The sequence below is a fragment of the Amphibalanus amphitrite genome, unplaced genomic scaffold (assembly GCF_019059575.1).
Source record: "Amphibalanus amphitrite isolate SeventyFive unplaced genomic scaffold, NRLGWU_Aamphi_draft 000007F_arrow, whole genome shotgun sequence".
NCBI classification, from domain to species: Eukaryota; Metazoa; Arthropoda; class Thecostraca; order Balanomorpha; family Balanidae; genus Amphibalanus; species Amphibalanus amphitrite.
The window spans coordinates 1,500,863-1,523,541 of record NW_024881503.1 but is presented as its reverse complement, the minus strand read 5'-3'; the positions used below and the strand labels follow the sequence as shown (position 1 = coordinate 1,523,541).

Genomic DNA, 22,679 nt, shown 5'->3' with positions numbered 1-22,679 from the left:
TGACGTCATTTGGAGTCAAGTCTCGAAGCCCCGTTCAATCCCCATGTAAATGAGCGATTTTCGAAGCACTGTAGAATGAAGTCTGCACAAGATATATCAAACTTAAGTATCTTATCTGAAAGAGCAGACAATTTTCTGCAAGTTATCCTTTACGTGTTTTTCGCTAAATCTTTTGCTTTTTTCACAAAAGCGTAAAATGTCCCCTCATGTCTCCGCAGCCTCCCTGCCGCCGGCCGCCGCGCGGTCGCGGTAGTGTAGTGGTTAGCGTGCCCGCGCAATATTCCAAAGGTCCCGAGTTCGAATCTATGCGGTGCGGAACTTTAATTGCAATTCCAAGCTGAATATACGCATATCCATAATAAATTATTATTCGTATAGCTAAACTGTCACCAAGCTATCCATATAAATTGACTTCACCCAAAATATCGGCAAGATTCTATTAAAATATAAATTCAAATATGGCGGCTTGGACTGCCGCGTGCGTTAGGCTCCGCCCATAGCTCCGCCCACATGCGTGACGTCATTCGTGTTAGTGGACACACGCGGAGATAGGGGACGACATGGGCCTGAATTTGCCCACTATCACCACCTATTTTAAAGGGACCCTCCCACCTTCAAAAAAGTTTATGAATTGGCATGAAAGTGATGTCACTCGGTTCAGAAAGAGCGAAAACGAATATCTACCAAATTTCACCGAAAAATATTCACCGGTTTTCAATATATTAGACTTTTACTTTTGTTTACTTTTTGGGATCTCCGCTGTTCCTAGCGACTTTATTTAAAAGTGCGGCATTTGTTGCGCGCAACGCAGCATATACCACCGCGTGCTACAAAACGTTTTAGTCAAACATTTAACGGACGTTCGAAAGCCTGATGACGTCATCAGATTCCCGTAATGGTTAAGAGATAGGGACCACGCTGGTCCCACCCCAACACATCCTCGAACATAATTGGCAGCTGCCGGACATTGGTCACGTGACCACATTTTCCGTGTGACCTTGAGTTGGCACCAGATTTTGTCGACAGACGTGGCGCAGCTTATTTTACTGCATTATTTTAGATACTAAATATTTAGGCGTGTGGTGGTAAATGATACCGTGCAAATAATATTGAATCATCGGTGACATAGTTCAACCATTGATACTTGAAAAGCATCAATAAAATGCAATTAATCTATTATTACTCTTCCGTTGATTTTATTGTGTTTGCAGGCATAGGTAGAAACTGAAAAGCTGCCTGAGCCTGCAGCTTACAGTTGTTCTATACAGTAGCGGCGAAACACCTTCAATTAAGGGGGGGGGGGCACTGCTGACTTTCGGTCCGATTCTTTCCATGCAACGCCCATAGGGCTAATGTTAAAATGCCAAAATTATAGGGGGCACGGTGCCCCGGTGCCCTCCCCGTTCCGCCGCCTATGGTTCTATAACTCTTAATGCATAAATCAATGCTACTGAGGGCTGCAAATTTGTTTTTTACCTATCTTTAATAACTGATGCCCTACCTTCATCTACCATTATCTGTAAGAATCTTGCATCAATCATCACCAGACTTCTTAGTTTTTTTTTTACATACCTACGCCCCAGCCGCGAGAGTGGGCGGGTACGACTCCCTCGCCTTATAATTGAGCTAGCCTCGCGCGAAAAACGAGCATGTGTGCCGTTACGGGACCGGGGACGCAGCGATTGATGCACGGTTTAAAAGTCTCAGGTCAACTGATGCCCTCTGAGGGTCAGGTCAAGTGCCCCGAGGGCCAAAATACGATTTCGGGTTTTGAAAAATAACTTTGTCAAAAAAACGGCGCAGGGCTGCTATTTTAGTACCATCATGTTTGTCATGCTCCGGTGCGTCAAAATGGTACACTTTTGTTTGGGTGGGGTCAACATAAGGTGTTCACATCGGATCAAAGCCAGGTCAGAGGCACTCAGGTCACGAACTTGGTCGGAGGAGGTTATATCGCATATCATTCGATTCGGTAGGTCTTCCCGAGTCTATTGGCGACTTTTCCGACTTGCCAGCTCAATTTTATCAGGAGTTATTGACGAAAAACTTGTGACATTTGTGACGTCATGAATGACGTCACGCGAGGTTAAAGATGCAAAAGTGAAGCATTGGACATTGCAAGAATTGCTTGAAATTGCGATTCCATGTGCTTGAGCTAGGTTTAGATCATTCTCGGCGTCAAAATTGCAGTTTCCATATTTTCCCCATTGACTTGTAATGGTGACGTCGCGCGATCGGCCTGACCTCATGTGACCTCTAGGAGAAATCTGAGATATACAAGTTTTGAGACTCCTAGAGGATACTAGGTCCTGTAAGTATCATCTCGCTGTGACAGCTCCTCTGGCACCGAGGGCGTTGCGAAGTTTCGGTATTTTGGGACTATTGCAGAGGTTCACGTGTGACGTCATAAGTCAGTGACCTGACCTGAGACGGAAATGCAATTGGTTTCCAAAGATGCGTATGGAAGCAAAGATAAGGTGTGCCAAATAGCAGCCCTCTAACTGTAAGGTGTTTTGAGCTATCGCCAAAAGTCGTGAGTGGAGCGCTACTGACTCCTCCGGTCGGCCGCCGGGGGTAAGGAGGCGTGCAGGGTATCGGAAAACCACCTGGTACTTCGCGAATTTTGCCGATAAAAATACGTTTCTTATGCCAACTTGTAGCCAAAAGACTACTGAATCTCAAACCAGTCGTATCCTTGCACTAAATGGCTTGGTTTAGACACGATAGGTCTGAAAAGAAAAGGTCCCATGTATTCTCTATGGGCGCCGCGAGGCCGTTGGCACCAGAGTTTCGGGAAGTGCCCTCGCCACAACCGCACGTGCAGATTTGGTCACGTGACCAAGCGCATTTGCCGCCACTGTATTTATATACACTGTGATAATTGGTAAGGATGTCTACCAAGGGGGGAAGGATTTATTGGTGCGATGAGCGACCAATGAGGGAGCTCGTTGGTGCCCGATAGTACCAATGCGCAGAAAGCCAATGGGAACGGATAGGATGCGCATGTACCGCAGAAGGATACGAAATATGCGAAATAGTGGCGGGCGGCGGCGGCGCAGGTGCGGTGTGGGGTGTAGAAACGTGGGAGAGATGGTAGGTATGGGCAAGGCTATAGAACCGGCCTACTTCTCTCCTTGCTTTTTTGCTGCTGGCTGTATATATTCCTCTTGCAGGATTTCTGACTCACCTCACCTAGTGAGAAACATAAATTGTACCGAAAAACGGGGTGAAGTGATGCACTTTTTATTTTCATACCCCGGTAGTTTTGAACTTTTTTTTAAGAATGTTCCAAATGTAGAGTTGTGGTCTCTATTAATGATTCGTAATGATTTAACCCTATTGATGGTGGGCTTTTTGGACTACGTTAACTGGACGCTGGTGGGGGGGGGGGGCAATTCGGCCCCCCTTCGATATCTTGAAAACTAAACGTTCGATCTTGATGGGTTGAAGGCCATTTGATTCCTCTCATTGTGAACTTTCAGATTGACTAACAAGTAAAAAAGGGCTCCTGGAAACCAGAAAATTCGAAAATTGCATTTTATACCTCATCACTAAAAATGCTATAAATTCTTTCTTTTTTTACTGTTTTTGGTGAAGTTTTAGGGGACCCTTCTTCATGAACAGGGTCTTCATATTGATATATATTCCAGTATTTTGGATATTTTAGAAATCATAGGTGGATTCAGGTAAGCTAACTTGGGATGATGTTTTGAGATTTTGTCATGGGTGGTGTTTAACTGGTGATAGCAGCACGTTGCTATCATGTACATTTTGTGCCTACGTTGCTTATTTTGCATGATATAAGACACATCATGTCATAAGACACATGACATACCAGGGTGGTGTTTCAAAATTTCCAACAGCGCTAACATCTTCATTTTTTAAGGAATCAAGACGTAACAAAATATGCGATCGGACCGCCTGAATACAATTTTCTAGGTGAGGACGTATATATATATATATATATATATATATATATATATATATATATATATATATTTACAGTGTACAGAGTTTTGAAGTTTGTTGTAGTCAGGGTGCCAAGCCAAAGGTCATTTTAAGAAGTTTCAGATAAGGTCATTTTAAGAAGTTTCAGTGCTGACATGGCTTTGTTACTGGCCTTCAGCGAGCTAGACACCAAAACTCCCAGGTCTTTCTCCATCTGTTTCTATAAGCTTCAATGCCTCTCCATTTGGCTGTTTCAGATGCCTTTCTGTGGGATTTCAGGTGCCAAAATGCATTACTTAACACTTCATCGCATTGCACTGTAAGAGCCACTTTTCGGACAAGCAGGCTAGTGTGTCCAGGTCAGATTGGAGCACTTCTGCATCTTTCTTGCTTGACACCAGTCGATACAGCTTTGTGTCATCAGCATATAGTTTCATTTTGCTGTGGACAAGTCTTGGCAGTTCATTGATGATTTTCATTCAGCAATGAACATTCGAACATTCTAATATTTTCATTGCAAAATGATGTCACATAGGCTATAGGTGCATTACATATGATGGATGGTGCCACTGATCACCAGTACAAACCTAAGTAAGTCGCTGCTTAGCGGCAAATGTCTGAATAGTCAAGGCTGGACCAAAACTGTCCCTGAGAAACTCGTCCTGGACGCCTCTGTGCAAGCTAGAAACTAAAAAATTTGACACAATGTGCCCGATGAATAGCAAGGAAAAGTCACCATGAGGTGGGGTGAAGTGAGACACTGACTTTTTCATTACCATATAGCTCACTTAGTGGCATTTTAGACAGGCTGTAGGAACAGCATGCCCTAATTAAATCGAGGGAATCATGCAAAGGTATCCCTTTAAGTGGCAAGGGGGTGTTATGTGCCCATGCAGTGGGGATCTCTCAGACCCCTGAAAGCCCTCTGCAGTCTGATACTGGCCTTAAACATCAGTACTTAAAAGACTGCTTTTTAATAACATTACAAATTATGACATTGCCCTAAATATGCCCTGGTGCAATACATAGGTATATATGGGCGCAATTGAGAATTCATCACATGACGGGAAAATATTGATAATGCTGCACATGAAGCATGTAGGTGCTGTCTTGTCCTTTGTCTTTCCATGCTTGACACACTTACCAAAACACCTTACCTTACCTTACCTTACTTTACCTTACCTTACTGTTCGCGGGACTTTGGGAGGCCGGAGGCCTTTTGGACCCATTCTCATCAAGCCCTTTGGATCTCAGTCAGGTATTGCTCTAGCTTAAGTAGGAATGTGGTAGATATGATTGGACTAGTGACTATCAAGCTGGTTCTTGAACTCCTTTGTCGAGGTCGCCGCCACGACGTGGGAAGGCAGGAAGTTCCAGTCATTTAGTGCCTGGATGCTCCAGTTGTTTCTCAGAGCTCTTGTCCGTGCTGTTGGTTTAGCTAGCTGCATGGAGTAACCTCTTGTACCAGTAGAGAGAGAGAGAGCCGGCTGGAAGAAGTTATCCTTTGTCATGTTGAGGTGGTTGTTCATCAGCATGTACACCATGACGTCCATGCTGCGTCGTCTGTGTAGAGGAGAGTGTAGAGGAGAGGTGGAAGTTTCAGTTTGCTGAGGCGCTGCTGGTACGGAAGATGACGGACCTCCGCGACAAGACGGATAGCTCGATGCTGTACTCGCTCCACAAGAAGCTGGTCTTCCTTGTTTAAGGGTCCCCAGACAATGTTCCCGTACACCAAGTGGATGCGCACCAACGTCTTGAAGAGAAGGTGTAGGTAACGTCTGAGTGTCCAGTTGCTCAAAAGAACGCCTGATGATCCCCAGGATCTGGTCTGCCTTCGTCATGACATGACCGTAGGCGTAGCACCCTGCTTTCGAAAGTTCAACTGCCCATCGACAATGACTCCCAGGTCCTTCTCATCCACAACTTGTGCTATGGGGGCTCCGAGTAGGGAGTACTCGTGTATGGCATTGCCAGTCCCAAGCTGCAGGACCTTACATTTTTTTCTGGTTGAATGGCAACAGCTAGGTAGCGGGCCAGTGTTCGAGAGTTTCTAGGTCCAACTGCGTCTGGTTGCTGCCCTGGATTTCTTCCAGCCAAGACTCGCATACAGGGTGTAACGAAATTATCCGGACATATATTTTTTCGCCATATCTGCTCACACAGTTTCCTTTTTAATGTTAGAAGCTGGAAAATTGGATGAATGCGTGCCTTTGGTATCTGCTTTCAACTCAGCAGTGACCTGACCTTGCGAAATGACTTTTGCTCTGAGTAAGAGTCGAGTCGCCGACGGGCGACGGGTTCATTTGATAGTTTTCGTTTAAGGCAGTGGAGAGAAGGGAGTACAGTCTCGTTTCGTAGTAAGGCTACGTGTTGCTGGCATGGTGATATGAGGCAGAAGCTGGTCTGTCAGCAGCTGGACATCAGCAGCAGCCAGTAGCACATCTATCTGAGGCGTAATAAGCTGGGACTTGATGGCAGACTCAGACAGTCCTCGATCGCAAAAGGCGCCCTTTGCCAAGTGGTGAGGAGAGTTGTCGAGATAGCGACAAGGAAACGGCACCAATTAATCCGCAAACTGACTCGAATTCTCACCAAGGCAGATAATAAAAGGTCCCACATCATGATTCACCGTTACCCGCCCTGTAGCTTGGTTTTACTGCCCTTCAAACTGAAAAAGATAATGAAATTTACGGGAAAACAACCAGTCCCACCACCTTTGGCCTCAGGCCAGGGCGTGTCAACTGGTCGAAGGAAGACATGAATGAGGTGGCTTACTCGGATGGGAAGCTGTTCGAGCTGCGATATCCGTTGAACCGTCAAATCGGCCATGTGTGGGCTGCCAGCAGCTCGAACGTGCCGGCCGTCGCCGGCGTAAAAAATCCGGTCAAAATCCAGACCTGGAGCATGTTCAGCTGCTGTGTAATATTCAAGCTGTTCATGACGCCACAGAAAACCACTATCAGTGACGAGTATTACCGGCGCAACATCCTGGCTAGCGATTGGTTGGAGCCATTCAACCAGACGGCACAGGAGGGCTCGGTTTCTGAACGTGTACCGATGCCTGATTCAAGCCGCGCAGTCTTCATGCGGGGCGGCGCACCACCTTCAAGTCCCTAGCAGAATGAGAAGTGATGCCGAGATGACGTATTTTTCTTCAGGACTAACGGGCTATGGCTTGGAAATAGTTCTCATCCCAATTCCATCGATATCTTATGGACTATTGTCCAGCACGAGATGAATTAGGGGACGCCCGCCACCAGCGCCGTCTAACTGTGGGCACAGATTAGTAAGGCGCTACTCTACATGAAACCCACTGTGCTGGAAAACTCAGTGGCTGGAATGCTCCAAAAATTGAACCTGCGCTCTTCTGAAAGGTGGCGAAAATATCATATTGTTTTGATCCTTAATTACAGCGCCAAGAAAGATGTCTGGATGATTTCGTTACACCCTGTACAATTTCGTGTCGTCCGCGAATAGTTTGATGCCATTTGACACATTCAAGGAGGTCATTGACGAAGACAACAAAGAGAGTCGGACCCAGGACCGAACCTTGTGGGATGCCGCTCCTTACGGCACAAATTGTTCATTGGTCACAAACTGTTCACAAGCAGGAGCAGACCTGGCCCCGTTCACGACTACTTGCTGACTGGCGACTGAATCCAGTGAGGAAGACCTTGATCCATTTCAGCTGATTCCCACGAACCACAAGGTCGTGCAACTTCTGAAAGAGGCGCTGGTGGGGGAAAGAATCGAACGCCTTTTGGAAATCGAGGTAGGCGACTTCAGCTGACTCCTTATCTTATTCTCAATCAGTTGCTTCCAGTCCTACAGGGATGACAGGATCTGGATAGCACATGATCTTCTTGGGAGAAAACCGTGCTGAGCATCGCTCAGCTGTCCCGTTTCGGTTAGATGCTGAACAAGCCTGTCACGGTCTATTCCTTTAAGTATCTTTGACAAGACTGATGTCAAGCTGATTGGCCGGTAATTTGTGGACTCGTGCCTGCTGCCGCTCTTGAAGATAGAGACTACAGAACCCTTCTTCTACTCGGATGGGAGCTCACCGCTCTCCAGCGATTTCTTAAACAGTGAGCTGATGGGAACGCGCAGTGGGGTCGCTAGCTCACGAACGACCCTCGAAGGGATCTCGTCGGCGCCCGGAAAAGTTGAAGCATTGAGATTGAGGAACTTCCTTTCGACCATGCGAGGAGTCACCTCTACTCTCTCGAGGAGAGGACCTTCCCCTGGGATGCGAGGCCAGGAACATCCGAGCAGTTTTCACTTACGAACACGCTGGCAAAAACTCAGAGAGGACAGCGGCTTTCTCCTCTTCAGAGCAGGTCAAGGAGCCATCAGACTTCTTGAGGTCTTCGATCCACTGCGCCAACCTCAAGCGGAAGACTCACTTCCGCACCGCCCAGCTGCGGAAACTCACCGGGCACTCATGGGAACTCCGAGAGCACCCGCTGCGCGCGGTGGCTAATGGTTACGTCCGCAGCGCCATTGAGTATGCGGCGGCCGCGTGGCTCCCCGCGGGGGCCCGCTCAAACGCTCTCCAAAATGGACCAGCCTGTCGATCGTGAGTGTGACCCCTAGCAGCTTTACGGGGGGGGGGGGGTCGCGCGGACAGGTACCCCAGACACCTTGATGACGGTGTCTTTGGCGTCCCGGCTCCACTGTGACAGCACTATGAACTGGGCTTTCTGGCACGTGATTGGCATCTTGTTCCGCGTCGGCCATCTTGCCAGGAGGTCCGCCGAGTGCTGAGCCGCGGCTAGAGCTGTGGATTGTCGCGCCGGCGCTGAGGGTGGCAGTGCCATCGGCATACATGAGTATGTCCATTCTAGGGGCGCTGCGGAGGTCGGCGATGAGAAATGCAGCCCATAGGGTGTATAGGGTGGGGGCGAGAACCGAGCTCTGGGGGAGGCCTGCTCTGAAGGATACTATCTGTTTCGCACCCAGTTCACCTTCATACAGGCGCGCCGGTTCCTGAGCAGACGGCAGATCCATTGCGCCATGCAGCTGGGGAGGTAGCGCAACAGCTTGGCGTACAGCATCTTGTGGTCATTGTGTCGTACGCGCGCGCGAAGTCGTAGGCGATCAGGACGAATTTGTCCGCGGTGGCGCCCTCGACCGGTCTCTCGTGCCCTCGGCTTGCTTCAGCCGTCCTGGACCAGTCTGACCAGATTGTCCTCCGCTGCACGGCCCCGGCGGAATCCCACCTGCTCCGGGGGAATCAGCCGGTGGAGGTCACACAGGTGGGTTAGCCGGGCCGCCACCATTCGCTCGGCCAGCTTCGCAACGCAGGCTCGGGAACCCAGGTGCTGCAGGTGTTCCGCGCACACTCCTTCAGGGCCCGGGGCCTTCTTCGGCTTCAGCTTCCGAAGCTGGGCGTCGACCTCAGCGGCGGAGAAGGGCTGGCAGGCGTCAGTCCTTTGGTTTTGACAAGTGCAGGGGGCGCGTGTGCGTATCTTCAGCTTCGCCTCGGTAAGTTTGTCCCATTTCTTCCGTCTCGCGTGCTTAGGGCCTCCGACTTGCTGCGGTCCCCACAGCCTCGCGGCTGCGGTCACCGTTGACGGCTTGGCCTGGAGCAAATGTACGTACCGCACCCTTTATTGTTTATTGTTTACGGAGGTATGACATTGGTAGCAAAAAAACACACACACGCACGCACGCACGCACATTAACCCGCGCACCGACGGGGGTCTGCGCCAACTTCGCACCGACGGGGGGGGGGGGTGGATGACCGCCCCCCCCTGAGATCTCGAGAACGAAGCAAGATAGCGACAAGCGGTAAACGGCATCGAATACGCACGGTCAAGATCTACAATTTTTACGAAGGTCATTTTCAGGTCAGGTCAAAGATGACGTCACAGGGGTCGAAAAATTCAAAATGGCGGCGCTAGATAAGGAGAGAGTTTTTCTCGAATAACTTTCGAATTAGTCAAGATAGGAGCAAACTAAGGGCATCATCGTGATCCTCTCGTCAATCCGCATCGAATGATATATATGTTGACCTCGAAAGGTCAAGGTCAAAGGTTGACCTCAGGTCACGTGACCTCGAGGTCATCATGTATATCATTCGATGCGTCTTGACGAGCTGAACACAATGAGACCATCCACGCGGCTGTATCTTGTTCCTGTACGGAGTTATTGGCCAAAAACCTTTGGTGACCTTTGATGACGTCACATGACCTCACAGCTGCCCAACAGCAAAACAGACCTCAAGGTAGTGAAGGTTGATCGTATATGAGGTCATGTATGGTATATGGGGCCATTCCGACCCGTTTTAGTGGTAAAAATAGGGAGTTGATTTTTCCCCCATTGACTTATAATGGGGAGGTCGCGAAATTGACCTGACCTTAGGTCACCGATATCAAAATTCCGAGATATACAAATTGTAGCTACTAATGACCTTATAACATCCTGCGACTTTCAAAGGCCTCCGACATCTACTGTAGCTCTGGCACGGTGACAAAGTTGCAAAAAAGTGACTTGAGGTTGGGTCATTCAAAGTAACCTGGTGACCTGACCTTAAAAGGTAGGAGGTTCAAACTTGCACACCATGTGTAAAATTGATGAGGGAATAGTCGTACCAAATTTCGCGGCGCTACGCGCCGCGGTTTTCCCGCTATTCGCGAAAAACCTCAGGGGGGGGGGGCGGATATCCGCCCCCCCGTCGGTGCGCGGGTTAAATCTGTGGGAAACGCAAGGAGTGCAACTGTGCTCACAACACTGTATTTTCGACTGAATCTTGGACTATCGTCGATGCTTGGACGCCTCGAACACTGGCACATTATACCCTGGTTAACATGAACCACAGCCAAACGAATGCTCCCCGACTCGCATTCCCCGTCCGTCCTGAGCTGGGGCATTCCACGATAGATCGTACCTACCACTTTTTTTCTAATTTGACACCCTCATCTCTTGGATTTTGACAATTAGTCTAAGAGTTACTCACAGGCTTTCAATCCAATTTTACTTTTTAAAAAAACGTTTCCATTGACTTTCCATTTTATATTGATTCGTTCTTGTTCAAGTACCTAGTTGTACCCACTACCCACCACCAACCAGTAGTGTCAGCAATAGTGTCATCACGCTCAACTCACTCGTTTTTTAGGACTTTTAGGACGGAACGCTGCTGCATCAGTGTCTCCAGTCACACCGACCGTGTTGAGACCAAAAGTCATACTCTCAAAAGTCATAAGTTACGAAGGTTGCGTAGGGTTTTTCGAAGACTGAGATGGCGTGTTTTATTTTGCTGAAGTTATTTATATAAACTACCTAGGGGTTCAAAGGGGTCCGCCGCCCCCCCCCCCCCCGTCCATCCGGAAAAGGCGCCCATAGCCCGCTACAGGAGAGGGCGCCCCGGGCGGGCAGAAGAGCGACGCCACCTCAAAATTTGAACAGAAATAGGGCGCCTCCAGCTGACGTTGGGCTCGCCAAGCAGGAGAGGGGCGCCCCATTGGCCATTCCCAGCAAATGAGAGTCGCCCCAGCAGCAGATGGGCGCCCCAGAGAAGGAGAGGGGCGCTCCATTCCCAGCGGAAGAGGGGCGCCCCAGCAGGCAGCAACAGATGGGTGCCCCAGCAAAAAAGGAGAGAAAGAGAGAGGAGCCCGATAAGAAGAAAAAGGGTGCCCCTGGCAGAAGAGGGGCGCCCCCGGTAGTGGACGGGCGCTCCAAGCAAGGGAGAGGTTCTCTCTGCAGACGAGGGGTACCCGAGCAAAAGTGGGGCAGTAATGGGATGCCTCCAGCAGAATTTGGGCTCGCCCAGCAGGAGAGGGGCGCTTCATTCCCAGTAGAAGAAGGGTCTCCCCAGCAGCAGAGGATGGCCCTAGGAGAAGAAGGGTGCGCTCCCGCTAAAAGTGGGACGCACCAGGAAGAACAGGAGCGCCTCTAGCAGAAGTTGAGCGCTCCAGATAAGTGGACCGTCTTACAGACAGCAAATTGGGTGCCCTTGGAAGAAATGAGGCGACGTAAACGTGGGCCTCCCCATGAGGGATTAAGCGGTCCAAGCAGAGGTTGGGCGCCCCCGGGAGAAGAAAAAGGGATAAAAAGGGAGAAGAAAAGGGAAAGTAAGTCATCCCATCATATGTGAGACGCTTCCGGAAAAAGAGGGGCATCACCGGGAGAAGAAGGACGCACAAGCAAAAGAAGGGCGCTTCTTTTTCAAACCTCTTTTGCTGAGTGGCACCGCTCTACGACTTTATTACACTCTCACTACGCTTCACTATGCTTCAAGCTATTAGCAAACACGTAGTTTGACCCCATTTTAACCCACGAGCCGCTGGGGGGCATAAAGTTGCCCCCCCCCTTTACGTTTTGTGGAATATCTCCGAAACCTGATGAGCTACGAACGTGAAACTTGGCATAGCTTCTATATGAATACCTAGGCAATATTTGAGGAAAGTTTGGTTGTTGTAGCACTTATCATGACGTCATAAAGTTTTGTCGTTTTCCGATATGGACCGTTTCTGATGTCGCTAAGCATGAAACTCAACTGTAACTGAACTAGACTGCACCTGCTCTAACATCTAGTTCCTGACCAATAATCGGCCCTTTATATTCGGTCCCATGTACCTGATATATCGTGAGGAAACTGAGAGTCGCAAATCTATAATTTGACTTATGACGTCACTGTGACGTCATTTCAAATGAGATTGACACCAAATTTGGATACAACCTCGGCTAGGTATTCAGGAAGATGTGTGCAAAGTTTCGCTTCTCCATCTCTTTGCGTTGCGACGATATCGTCGCAGAAGTAAAGGGGGGGCAACTATATGCCCCCCCCCCCCCCAGCGGCCGGCGGGTGGCGCGGAGGCCCAGCGGCCGCCGGGTCAACCTCAGTTGACCTGACCCTAGCGTTTGCAGCTTACAAACACAAACTTGATCACGTATTGATATCAATTGAAGAAGAAAAGCACCAAAATGTTGAAATGGAGCGAATATCTGATATCTCTTATATATCTACAATCATAATTGGTCATCTCCTCTAGTTGGACTCAGGTCAGCCGTATGTTAAAATTCGGAATAGATGTAATGCCACTCGGTGAACTTTGCCCATCCTCCAAGTTTGAATCAAATCGATGCAAAACTCTGGGCTTTAAAGAATAAGACGTCATTTCAGTATCACTTTGACAATATACCGGTTTTAGTGACCTGGTGAGTGGGACCTTTCCTAAAGTTACTGGGACTCTAAATTTTCAGGACATGTGCCACCTTATTGTCCCAAGGTGTGTCTAAAATTCGGTGGCTCTACGTACCACGATACTCACGCTGTTTAGGAAAACCTTTGTGATTCCATCGCCGCTATTTAATCCTGACCTGACCTTGTACCGGTTTTCAGACCTAGTGGCCTGACCTAAAAGGACTGCCGACTGGGACTTTAGATTTTAAGGATATGTGCCCGAAGGATTTCCCAGAGGGAATGCCAGAGCACCACCATTTTTATGCTATCTGTGAAAAAATGTAGGGGTTAACCCTCGCCCGTATTGGTGTTTTTTTTTCCAGCCGGGAAAGCGTATAAGGGACCCCCCTTGCCGTTTCGCCCCGGATCCGAGCTAGAGCTTCGCGGAAAAACGAGCGTGTTGCCCGTGACGAGAGGAAGCCGACGATACCCAATTTTAAGGTCCTAGGTCATTGGTTGACCTTCCAGGTCAGGTCAATGACCCAAAAGTGGGGAAAATCGGGACCTGTTAGAACGTCGTAAAGTGTGGCTGCTATGGAGTTTTTCGGGATGCTGATCACGAATATCATGTTCGTTTTGATCACAGATGATGTCTTCATGCATTTAGGCCAGGTCGGGTCAGGTCAGGTCAGGTCATCCAGTAGGGGTCCTGCCGGGTATTCGTAGTAGGTGTCGACCGCCTCTGACAGCTTCGTAACTTGTTACGAAGGCACCAAAACAACTTCGTTAATGTTCATATGGTTGCTAAATTCGAATTCAGCTACAAAAACTGGCCTAGCAACATTTAAAACTCGAAAAAGTGAACCGAGGTCATCAAAGGTCAATGACCTGACCTGACCTTCACGTGACTTTGACACCCACTCTAATGCATGGGTGCAACATCATATCACATGTTTGAACGCTTGAAACCACGAAATGACTGCAAAAGCGCGGCTAATGCGAGCCGACATACGCAAAATCGCGATTCCGGCCAAACATGGTCTCAAAAAGTAGGTCACAGGTCAAAGGTCATTTGGGTCAGGGTCATGAAATTTTATAGTAGTTGTAAAATTGATCAACTCGAGGGTACTGAAAGTTTCGTCGTGATCGTCCGCTTTTACGCGAGTTGTTCGCTAAAAACCGAGGGGGTCCGTTCGACACCCTCCCCCTATACGGGCGAGGGTTAAATCAACCTCCTTGCCGGGGGATGATTAAAAGATGGTTAGAAACAAAGTGGTGTTACGCGTCGCCGTTTTGGGAATTCTCGAGGCCATGGGGTACAGAACATAAAAGTCCCTCGCAAAGCCCCGCTTCGTAAGCCTAAAGATCCTCATCGCGTTCAAATAAAAGTACACTGTGTTGTATTGATTTTGCTCCCCTCCAACAACATTGGTATGCTCCTTCCTCACCATTCCCCAATGCAATATCAGTGAAGCAACCAAACAAGCAAACAAACAACTGACAACATAGGTCCCTGCTTAGTGCTTTATGCGTAGGTATGTGGCGCCCCTTCGGAGGCTATCGTATAAAGCGCCCCCCGTATTGCCAAGTCGCCCCTTTCGATGTGCGACCCCCTCCCAAAACTTTCTGGATCCGCCCCTGAATTACCTATAGCATGTTTACTTTACTTATTGAACGACATAGTATCTCACCAGAAGCTATTACTTTCGTAAAATGGCTTATAATGCCAAAATTAAATAAACGCATCGACATGCGGTGTTCACTAATTTATGCAGGGATGTGTCAATCGAACTAACTGGCCTTTTGTTGCTGACTGGTGTTGCTGAGCTAAACTACTTAACTGACATGGCAACGAGCAGCTGGGTCACTAGGCTGCCACGTGATACGTGTTGGAATAACGTCATCTTTTTTTTAACTACTTGGTGATTCCGAACCTGTTGACGCGTTTTTTTTTCCAAACCCCACATCTGTTCTCCCGTGACTTTCCGGGAAGCACGAAATACCCCTTTAAACCCTCGCCCGTATCGGTGGTTTGCCAGCCACGAACGTCGTTTCGCCCCTGATCGAGCTAGAGCTTCGCAGAAAAAACGAGCGTGCTGCCCGTGACGAGAGGAAGCCGATGATACCCAATCTTAAGGTCTTAGGTCATTGGTTGACCTTCCATGTCAGGTCAATGACCCAAAAGTCGGTTTTTTTTCGGGGTGCTGATCACGAACGGCCGTGATCAGCACCCCGACGGCCGCTTTTTACGCGAGTTATTCGCGAAAAACCGAGTGGGGGTCCGTTCGACCCCCTCCCCCTATACGGGCGAGGGTTAAAAAGCGTCCAATCATCTGATACTGATTAAGTGTGGAATTCTTCTGGCTTTGCTTTGATCTGCCAAGATAAACAAACTTGAGAAAACCGAGTGACTGAACCTTTTAAAAGTTTCTATCCAAGTTGTTCCGCGGGAGAACAGACGTACAGGGTGTCTCAAAAGTTCGTTGACATATTTCCAACGCCAATAACATATAAGAACCAGCCGAAAATATAGGGTTTTGATGTATATGTATAAACTTGACAAAGATGCATGCTTTGGCAACTAATTAGGAGTGTTTGATACCAAATCCTGTGCTGTAGCTTCAAAGATATGTGCCCATACCGATTTGGGTCGCTCCAACAGCTGCCGAAGGCTGATAAAAGGTTTCCTGCTTTTAAACTCTTGCATTTTCATGCCCGACACATGGTCAGAGGTATGCCTTTTTTAGCTCTTAAGGGTCGAATGCATTTGAAAACAATTACACTGCTTGAGGGCGGGTGTTACCAATGCCCAGGCAAAATTTTGACGTTTAATTCCTTGTTGATTCATAATTATTGACGAAAAAGCAAGGCCGGTACCTACATATCAGCGAACTTTTGAGACACCCTGTAGAGTTTGGGAAACAATGCGTCGATGTCATGTCGATTTTGTGTTCGTGAAATTGTTATCGCATGATGATTTGTGTGAGCCCAAAATTTACTTCACTTTTAGCGCTGGATGCCGCAAGCATTGACCCTGCCTCGACGACCGGACAAACCTGGGCCGAACGGCAGGAGTCGGAAACGCACTCGTGGGCGGACATTCGACCGTCTTTATTTGGCGACCTTTCTGTCATCGCACGCGGTTTCTCAGTCAGGTGAGTGTGCTGATAAATTGACCTTCTGCTTCGACTGACCCTACCAGACGTAACGATTCTTCTGGATGCCTTCTGTATTATTTCTATTTAAATTTACAATGCCTGGAAACATATTTCATAACATAATGGAAGATTGGCCGTTTGTCAGCTTCATAATTTGACTTTTGCGTTTGGATTCGAATCTCCAGAAGTTTGAGAAGCGATTTCTTATATTCAATCAATCACGAACGTGCATGTAATTACTGCATAACTACATGCACCAGCTGGCGTGGACTTTGACGTTATTCATGATTTTCTGCAGGAATGAATTGTGGCATTCAAGATTGCGATGCCCCGGCGCTCATCTCGTGTCTGACTTGCGCTGTCGCCGTCTGTCACGACTGTGGCGTCGGTACCCACTCGTTCCAGCCAGTGCACAAACGTCGTCACTGGACTTCGGGTTACCTTGCGCCACTTGAACCCGTCAAAACTGTGACTGAGAATGGAGACTTCATATCATTCGGTATGTTGAAAGGAAGTACCTACGAGAGGTGTTCAAAAAGTTCCGGGCTTTACCATAGAGTTGAAATTTCGGCCTGCACCTCGTTGTGTTCACCGATGTGCTATTGGGATGTCCATTTACGTAGCCATTTGAGCAATCTGCCCTGTGCTTTGTTTCAGGCTGCTAGTTAATCGAAACATAGTTTGTCATTCCCGGTCAGGAATCGGGCGACGCCCAGAGAACAATGATTTGGTTCATTGTTTCGCAGTAAACGGCACCAAGCGTTATTCACGGTAAGTTTCTAGGCAACACATGTTGGGGTTTATCTTTCTTACAGTAGCGTCAAAAAGTGGGTAAGCCTGTTCAATTCTGGTCAACAGACCAGTAACCCGCGTCCAATTAAGGTCTGACAGGTTCCAAGTGCTGTTGAGGGGGGGGGGGGCAAAGGGTCTCTCCTGTCTTATCTCCGGAACCAAAAGTCGGATCAGAAAAATGGCTTAAACCAGGCCCTGGCTGAAATTGGTTAATCATTCAGTGGATATCTCAATAACACACCATTTTGCCGCCAAGTTTCATCCCGAAATTTCACCTCTTTCATGGTCGAGCCCGGCACTTTTTGAACGCCCCTCGAAATACGAAATGCTCGTATTCATAAACGTTTTCCAACATCTTTTCAGTTGAGCGACATTGCTCTCTCTCTCTCTCTCCCTCTCCCTCTCCCTCTCCCTCTTTCTCTTTCTCTTTCTCTTTCTCTTTCTCTCTCTCCTCCCTCCCCCGCTATCGAAACTGGAAGGGGAGCGGGGAGCCGCATCGTTGCCTAAGCTATTCCTATCCTTATGCTTGTTTGTCTCGGAATAGCCCAGTAAACAAAGGAAATAACTTTCCTGATGCAGTGCTGCTACTCCTTTCAGAGAAATGTGTTTGAGGACAGTGCGGCGGACATGTCAGAACAGCCGCTAGCGATTGGACATGACCATCAAAGTTCGCATCCGATCCCTCTATTCTATTATGTCCTCGTGTTACGCCTATTCCAGTCATCTGGCTCTCACCCACGTTATCCGGGGTGGTGTCACCCAAGATTATTTTATTAATAGTTTTAACGAACAAAAGGGGATTACAGGGAGAGCTCGGTAAGGCATTCCCGCTCTGGGAGTCAGGTAACCCGCGCCCTTTTCGGGGGGGGGGGGGGCTATTTGTTGTTCCCTTTCAAGTCTTTTCGCATTATCTCTGTAACTGCTGCGCCGATCGTCGCGAACCTTTCAGTACTCTCTCATACATCACTTTTACACCTTGTGTTCAAAAATTGTTTCAGAGCCTATGATAGGCTGGCTACAAATGACGTTAGAGTGACGTCATGTTCAGCCATTTTCGATCAAAAAAGTTGTGTGGGAAGAGCATCATGCCTACAGTTTTGAAGATACAGAACAGTGTTCAATATCAAAAAGATGTAAAATAAATAGGGCTAAAACTGCTATCTCGTGGTTTTTTAATTTTGATCCCCAAAATTCAAAAAGTAATGTTTGAAATAATACTTTAAAGACAAAACAAAAATCAAAAGACGGAATATATTTTTTGACCAATTAGTCTGCTATCGACATGCGAAATCTGAGCTTGGTAACTCTATTTTGGCAAAGTGTTGGCGAAAACAACTGCTTATAATGGATGACGTCGAATATTCAAACTCAGTGTTTAGCCGTTGTAAACCACGTAAAATGTGGTGTTCTTTAACGGCGACCCTCTCTCCGCAGCAACGCACAGTGCACACGCTGGCTTAGCTTGGGCCCGACTGATGTATTCAAACGACAGGGCAGCGGGACAGCGCTCAATTGGCCGCAGGGCACGGTCAGGCCAGACTGCGGCCAACGAACACCAATAACAGAACATCTGACCCAGCACCCGACAATAACAGAACGCTACACTGCTTCCTTTCTTACAAGGACAAACAATAAGAAAGAAGCGACTCCCCAAAACAACACCTCTGTTAACCCATCAGACACCAGCTTGGAAGAGGTCAGGCGGTTTCCTGATCCTACAGGAACGCCTCAGTGCAGTGGGTCCCCCATCTGTCTCTGCGGTGTAGGCGGCGCCACCGGTCCGGATCCAGTCATTATAGGTGGACTCGAGGGAGCACGCGGGCCCCGTCTCAGGTCGAGAAACTGACGGCGACGGCAGTCGGAGCAGCGGCTGACGAGCGCTGGAGTCCGGACCCAGGGTGGCGGACTCCGTGTCCGGTCTGCTCCCACACGCAGCGCTCGGCTCAGCCGGCTCGAGCGGCAGCACGAGCCGGACTCCGGTTTCCAAAATCTGCTCCGACTCCGACTCCAGACGTTACCATTAAAGTCCATATAATTATAGTAAATTTCATGTCTGAGATCTACTTAAATGATCCTTTGCGCGTTTAAACGCCTTACTTAGCAAATGTAACTTAAAGTAGTAGCAGACCTGCGATGTTTTGCGTTTTTTCTTCTTCTTTAAAACGCTCGTCCAAAACAGGAGCATGGCCTTTATTTCGACACAATAGGGTAAGGGCGGGTAAGAGGACGCGGGCGATAAAGAGTACGCATCAGCTGTTTCGGTTGCTTAGCAACGAGGGTTTGTCGAGTTCATGAAGTGACATGAAGCCGCCAGTGCGTGTTTGTCACCAACGGAATGTGGGGGTTGTGCGGCGACGCTGTTGAGTTTAAGGGTGCGTTTCACGCGTAACGCTATGAGGAACGTTTTTCGTAAATATCTAGAGCATCGTTGCTTCGATTGCCTTCGTTTTTGGATATGTTATGAAGGACGTTAAAGGGACCCTCCCACCTTCAAAAAAGTTTATGAATTGGCATGAAAGTGATGTCGCTCGGTTCAGAAAGAGCGAAAACGAATATCTACCAAATTTCACCGAAAAATATTCACCGGTTTTCAAGATATTAGACTTTTACTTTTGTTTACTTTTTGGGATCTCCGCTGTTCCTAGCGACTTTATTTAAAAGTGCGGCATTTGTTGCGCGCAACGCAGCATATACCACCGCGTGCTACAAAACGTTTTAGTCAAACATTTAACGGACGTTCGAAAGCCTGATGACGTCATCAGATTCCCGTAATGGTTAAGAGATAGGGACCACGCTGGTCCCACCCTGCAAGTAAAGGGAAGAAATTTCTTGAACACCATAAAGCTGCGGGGGTTGCGACCAGGATAAATGGTGGTTTCTGAGCCTGGCCGCAAACTTGGCTATCTCAACTCAAAACTAATGTTAAGGTGGGAGGGTCCCTTTAACCTCGTCATCACAGAGTGGTTACCGTTGTTCTGCAATCCACATATACTGAGCAATTGAGACAAACATATTGCAAAATCAAAATTTCAAACGAATAGAACTCAATAACGGATTCTCGTACGACTGTGATGTTTGCAGTTTTGGACTGAAGCAGTCAAGGAAAACATTTCCTAGCAAGCCTTTTTTCAAATTTTGTGCTATGTTTTGCATGATACAATTTTCATCTTGCAGTGCATTGCATGAAAGCCAAGACAACAATTTCAAAAATGTGGCTGCTAGGAATCATAAAGACATCGATTCTCTACACAATCCTGTAAAGTGAATCATCATTGCATGTATCACTATGCAGTTCTATTCATTTGAAACTCATTGCAGTTGAAAAATCATTGCCTGTCCCGTAGCTCAGTTGGTAGAGCATTGGACTCCCGGTAGTGAGAGCCCGGGTTCGAGACGCTCCGGCGCTCGATATTTGAGACTCCTGACGGGGATGGTTTGCGGTTGGTGGGAGCAGCCGCAGCCAGTTGAAGTCAGTTGAGTGGGGCAGGCCGTGTCCGGCTTTGAAGGGCACGTTAAACTTTGACATCTAAATTCTCCCGATACCCGGAATTGCGCGATCGGACGGTAGGGGTCGGGGTCTACGCAACAAGCTCTGCTTAGCGTGGGCTCCGGCTCTGTCAATCCGTCCATTCAAACATTCGAGCTAAATTTATAAAAAAAAATTGCACAGCTAGTTCATAAAATCGCCGAGAGATGTCTCTGGCTGTATGGCCCGCGCGTTTCGACGGTCCCCTCGGCTCGTCACTCAGCGGCGTTTGTTGACACAGTGTCACACCCATTAGTTACGGCGCTCCGCTGGCGTGCGGCCGCCGTCGAGATGCTCTGAACCCTCCCTGCTAAGTTTCGCCGTGACCAGACGGGTCGGAGACTCATCCCACGATCTATCCATGAGCGGCGCCCAGCCAGGCGTCTCCTATCACGCGCCTCTCACTCTTGATCGGGAGTACGCCGGGAAGAGCTTGTGAGAAACTGACAGCTTTGAAAGAAGTCAGTTTGTGTGAGTGGTATTACGAACAGCGAGCAGGTTTATTTTGACAATAGGTATTTGACCTGACCTGGGCAGTCGATACTGCATAAATAATGAAAATAACGCTTTGTGCGCAACATCCGTCGCACTTTATGGATGCCAAATTATTGATTCCAAATGACGTCGTAGGAACAGCGGAGGTCCCAAAAAGTAAACAGAAGTAAAAGTCTAATATCTTGAAAACCAGTGAATATTTTTTGATGAAATTTGGTAGAGATTCATTTTTGATCTTTCTGATCTTTCTGAACCACGGGACATCACTTTTATGCCAATTCATGAACTTTTTTAAGGTGGGAGCCGGGACGATCCCTATAAGTGTTCCTGATCATCAATCGTGGCCTTTTCTCCACAGTCGACGCGCAACAGACTGGCTGGAAGGATGAATATCACGGTCGCGTGATCTTGCGGACGGCTCGGTGGATGAAAATAGTGGAACCTACCAATCGAATGGTGGTCTACGACTCACTATGTATGTTTACTTAACATGCGAATCACTATGTATGTTTAACCAACTCATTCACCGACTCCTGACCAAGGGATTGAGCGAAGATGGCCTGCATCTCCACATTACGTTTGTGAGGAGTGTTTCTGTTACTCAGAACTCTGCCGGTTGCAACATTTATAAATTACCATAAACTCGCTCGGCTTGGCATGGCTGCCTAATCGACCATCTTGTGCAAGGGCTGACTCAAGCTTGACTTGGGGGTGTACCGGTTTTAGTTTCATTTGCTTGTAAGGTATTTTTATGCTGCCAGTGCTGGTCTTGTAATACTGCTTCCGTATGGTGTTTGTGCTGCGCAACCGTTTGTGCGAATGACGATGCACACTGTTCACTTATCTATAGGAATCCCATTGCGCAAGGTCAGGTCAAGCTGGTCACGTGACCTCGCCGTTATAAGTCGGAGGGAAATATGGACTGTTATTTTTGCCCTCCTTGCAAGGTCCAATATTTCGTTTTTGCATCGTTGGCTTACGTAACGTCATTTATTACATCTCTAAAGTCATAGGATTTTTTCATTATGACTCTCACGATTTTTTCATTATAAGTCCCGATTAAATTGAGTTAGCGAGTCGGAAAAGTCGCCAGTGGACTTGGGAAGACCTGCCAAATCGAATGATACGCAATATGACCTTCGGCTTCGACTGAGTCCGTGACCTGAGTGGCGTAAACCTTACCTTGACCTGAGGCATGCGTTACTTATGTTCATTGTTCATACTTAATTATTTTTGTAACATAATCGCGTAGATGCGCAGTAGCCAAAAGATCTTTTCATTCATAGAATAAAAAATATGGAGACTGGTCCCGGAAGTTAAGCTGTGCCGAAGAATGGATCCCCGTTCATTATCCAACTACACGTTAACCCTCGCCCGTATTGGTGTTTTGCCAGCGGTAAACTCTTCTGGTTGGCGGTGTGGATGATAATGTGTCCTTGTGTGTACCTGATTTCTGACAATAATTGGCTTTCGAGCGTGCAAATAAACTCTCTCTCTCTCTCTCTCTCTCTCTCTCTCTCTCTCTCTCTCTCTCTCTCTCTCTCTCTCTCTCTCTCTCTCTCTCTCTCTCTCTCTCTCTCTCTCTCGCTCTCGCTCTCGCTCTCGCTCTCGCTCTCGCTCTCGCTCTCGCTCT

At 47.9% G+C, this 22,679-nt stretch overlaps 1 long non-coding RNA gene across 5 annotated transcripts; it reads left to right on the top strand.

Annotated features, from left to right (window-relative positions):
- Positions 1-2,962: 2,962 nt before the first annotated feature.
- On the top strand, positions 2,963-22,614 carry LOC122378799. 5 transcript variants are annotated; one of them, XR_006256078.1, is made up of 5 exons: positions 3,039-3,093; positions 3,483-3,686; positions 16,086-16,230; positions 16,532-16,732; positions 21,405-22,614. It is a non-coding gene; the product is annotated as an uncharacterized LOC122378799 (long non-coding RNA). The 5 variants fall into 5 exon arrangements; XR_006256083.1 differs by having other exon boundaries at positions 3,043-3,059; XR_006256081.1 differs by lacking the exon at positions 3,483-3,686 and having other exon boundaries at positions 2,963-3,093.
- The last annotated feature ends 65 nt before the right edge of the window (positions 22,615-22,679 follow it).